This window comes from Notothenia coriiceps, unplaced genomic scaffold (genome assembly GCF_000735185.1).
Source record: "Notothenia coriiceps isolate Sejong01 unplaced genomic scaffold, NC01 NC01_scaffold00004386, whole genome shotgun sequence".
Taxonomy (NCBI): Eukaryota; Metazoa; Chordata; class Actinopteri; order Perciformes; family Nototheniidae; genus Notothenia; species Notothenia coriiceps.
Window position 1 is genome coordinate 13,989 of NW_011337087.1, and position 4,598 is coordinate 18,586.

Here is a 4,598-nt window from a genome sequence, read left to right on the forward strand (position 1 = left end):
TGAGATTTTCATACGTGTCCTGTTTTTATATTAAATCGATGTCTTGCCTGCTTTCAACCCCCTTCCTCTCATCCTGTGTAACCGTGTCATTGCTGCTCCTCTGCAAACATTATCAGAATAAATATTCAGGCAAACCAGGGATAGTGATTTTGTCCGTATATTTTGTGCGCCAAACGAATGGTAAATGTTTGCTCGGATCAGTCAGTTGTAGCCACATGAAAGCCTAAAGGGACAGTTGACCAAAAAATCGAGAATACATATTTTTCCTCTCACCTTAGTTCTATTCATCAATATAGATTGATAAATGCCAAGTGTTGAAGGTACAGTATTAGATAAAGAGATGTTGGCCTTTTCTTTTGTTGTAAATAAACTGCTTAATTCATTCTAATGACCTTTGGTGCTTAAAGCCTATAAAAAAAAGACATCTGAAAACTCAACGGGAATGTCTCTCTTCAGAAATCATGACACAGTTAATGCATGTTAAACACACAAACATAAGAACATTAACAATAGTCAATTCACTTTTTCTCAATGGAGTTATTATTTACATTTGAAAACTAAAGGAAATATTTTTTCCAGAAGTCATGACCTTATAACTTATAATAATCTACAGTCCTTTTCGGAGTGGTTTCATTAAGGACCTATTTTATTTCTACCAAAACACACCATGCTTGTGTCAGCATTAGATTTAAAGAGACCCTATTATGCTTTCACTTTCCAGTAGTGTGTTGTGTAGGTTTTTTTGCACGTAATTGGTCTACAAAGGCTAAAATCCCAAAGTTCAAAGCACTTTTTGAGTATTAAAGCATGTGAACATGTCACAGTAGAAGCACAAAATACAATGAAACTGAAATTGTGTACAAAAAAGCCCCTTTAAAATAATCCTTGGCTCTCATTAGTTTGCTCAGGTAAACTAGGCGTATAAGAGCACAAGCCCCTCTTCCATGAGTAGAAATACGCTGATGTGGTTGGTGGGTATAGAAAATAGTTCCTACATGAAGCTGCTCACAACCATGTCTGTCGATTATTTTAGAGTAACAGTGTCTTGATTTCTGGAAGAGACATTTCAGTATTTATTTTGTCCTTTTTGCACCACAAACTGAGTGCAATGTAGTTCCATTATATTCCTGGGAAGTTTCCAGATTTCGCAACTACACAAACATCTAGATGTATAAAGAAAGAAAATAATTGCTAGGTTATGTTAACTGTCCCTTTAAGCCATACATATATAAAGGCTCTGATGTCAGATTACCATTTGCTTTTCAAACAGAAGATAAATGTCACATGATTGAACCGGCTGCACTCATCTAAAATCCTGATGGTAAGCTCACTGATGTTTTCTTATTGCCCTTCATAAGTAGACCTGGGTCAGCCTGTGATGAATAATGCAGAGAAACTCTTGATATGTATTTTAACTAGGAGTTTTCACCTCGGCGAGGTCAGGTATTAGTCATGAAGGGATATTAATTTGAGCTTCCTGAAAAATCTGAAATGTCACAACACCTCCAGTTATTGAGTATGTTAAATTAAGGAATGATTGTCCAAGGTTTTATTCATGTTATCCATTTAATGATAACAATGGTGATTCAAACTGTGCATATGTGACAACTTTCACATCACACACATTTACAGGATGTGTTCAAACCAGAAGAGTTCCTTATGTGGGAGAAAGGGTTAAGATGTTAGTGCTATTAACTGTGAGAAATGCTCAGATACTTCTTGTCAATACTTATGATGCCAATACTTCATGGATGTGTTGGTTTTTCCGAGAAACCTGCATCAGTGAAGGTTACTTTGACTTGAATCACTAGATGGGCCGATTGTAGCAGAGTTTTTTTTTGCTTATACCACATTGCACAGCTCAGATTAGACCGGAGCTGACAGACTGGCATTTCATACTCACCTGAACTAAAGGATGTGTCTCTGCTCAGCACCTCCGGATCTGACAGAGACAAGAAAGCGAGGACGCAATACCAGCCAAGCTTTTCCAGCTTAAAGGTCACTTGCTGTTTCCTGTCAGAAATGTTCGAACACCCTCTTTCCTGAATTAGCCGGGGATGATGCTCGAAGTATGACATCTGGAACATTAGGAAATGCCAAAAGTCAGTGAATCTCTCTCCTTTTGCTCATTTGGTCTGTTCTCCCCTTCTATATCAACACCATCCTGATCCAAATCCTAATTACATTGAGTCTGATTCAAATGTCTATGTTGTCAGAAAACAGTTTTGCAACAAAAGAAAGATGAATCAAATCCAGTAGATTTGAACTCTTCAAAGCCAAGTGAACGTACAAGAGAAGACTCACTGCTCAAATGAGAGTGGCAGATTATCTTTTCTCACATTTGGACTGTTTATGTTGGAAAAGGTATTATCATTTCAAATGTATACACACGATACATACTGCCATCTGTCCGTCCTGGGAGTCAGACTCATCATGAAGAGGCATTGTTGAAGCTTGAACATCAGTAGAAGTAAAAGACAACCAGTAACACATTTCGAGTGTGCCAGCGTATTACTTATTTGGCATCAATTAGACTTTAAAAATGCAAAACTGTGATCCAAAAAACTCTGTATTCGCAATCATTCAAATCGAGAATGCTTTCTTGGCAATCCTGTGTGACATGGAATGCATTCCCAAATAAAATAAAATAGAAGGTCATGATTCATTTGGAAAAAACTTCCAGTAACACCTAAACATGATGGATCCAGAGCGAAACAAATACAAATAATGTGAGCTCAAGTTGTGGTTAATATGAGAAAATAGTGATGAAAATTAGATGAACATCCCAATGGATATTATCAGTTTCACCATTCTCTCCTTCAATGTTCGTCTAAAAAAATACCTCACACACGTTTTTAGTAAACATGAATGCATTCCTTTTCATTTTAATCCTCTTTACATCCCGACAGATTCCATTTGTCCAAACATCTGAAACAAGCACCGTTTACCGGCTGCTAACTGGGTCAAACACCTTAATAAATCGTGTTAACTAAATAACCGCCACCAGTCTTCTTTGAAGGATTTAGACACGGTGGATTTTTCATTCTATGTGCACAATGCTGATTTGCATATGACTAATGTGAACACGGCGGAGGACAAGAGAATCGCACCACCCCCTGTCATCGTGATCCTGGCTTTACGCTGGTGAGGAAGTGTGCATGCATGTGTGTGTGTGACCATTTGCACGTGTCAGTGTAATGTGTGTGTTTTTGAGAGGAAGAACAAAGACTCCATCTGGTCCGAGCCGCTGAACGTGCCAGTATGAAACACTTCTGTCACTCTGAAGTCCCGTTTTAAAGCAGCTCGGAGGTGGAGTGGGGCCAGGAGGAGAGCAGCGAGGGGTCCTGTTTGAGGCAAAGTCCCTATCTGAGGCCATTCTCTCCACCAGTGTGATTTGAACCACTCTCACCAGAGGACACACTCTCATTCATGCGGTGGGTGATGATTCTCCTCCCTTACCTTCACCTCCACGGCTCTCTGACACAGTGTAATTACTTTCTGCCACAAAGAGAGAGGAGACCCAGGCAGATTTCGATGATAAGCTCCACCGGGATCAGAGAGCTTTATTCAGGGAGCAGCTGGGAGGAGCAAAAGCAAAGGTCACATCGTAGGAGGATATCTTGAGGAACAGGCTGAGACTTGGATTTGTAGAAAATCCTCCCGGCATCCCCCTCGACACCCCGCTGCCGTGAAATCTCCTGTCCAGTGCTGATCAAGAAGACCTGAGATAAGGGATACTAGAAAAGTCATTCTCTATTTTCTTACTCCTGAAGCAACAGAAACATCCTCTTCTGGGATGTCATCATACAAGTCCTGATTTGTGCCTTTAGGGCTGCAACTCACATTTATTTTCATTCCCAATTTATATTTCAATTATTTTTTCAATTAATTGTTTCATTGGCTAGCCTCTAAAATTGAAAATCTCAATTTCCCTGAGCCTTAGGTCATGTTGAGGAAAAGGAAACAACCACCTAAATAATGAATAGTTGGTCAACTAATTTTCTCTCAATTAAATATTTGTATCCGCAAATAATCTGTTTTCACAGCATGAAACCGATCATGGATCTCTACATGAAGATAAATGTTGATTTTACAGGCGAACAGTAACGTAATCGTGCTTCGTATTAATATTGGACGATGATGATGTCTCATGTGCTCTTCATTCCACCTTAAAAAAACTTTAGGCATTTTTGTCTGTGCTCTGCATTTCATTACAGACGAGAATACACTTAAGCATGTCTTAAAGCTGCCTTAGTGCGTCCCATCCAGAGGCGTAACTATCGACGGTGCAGCCGGTACAACGCCCCGGGGCCCAGAGCCGGCCAGCGGCCCAATGGCATTGACCGGTTCACACAGTCTTCAAAGTAATCAAGCAACCTAAATTAATTTGTAATTTGTCTGTCCAATGACCTTGCTCCCTTTCATGTCATGGGATGCCTTGCGTGACGAGCGAACCATTTAATCAAGCTGTACTGTAGCTATCAGCAGCAAGTTCGGCAGCATTATAAAAAATGTAATAGCTTGCATTTATAATGTACAGCTAACCAAAGCACAAGAGAAAACAAGGAGATGTAACAGCTAAACTGACGGAATTAGAC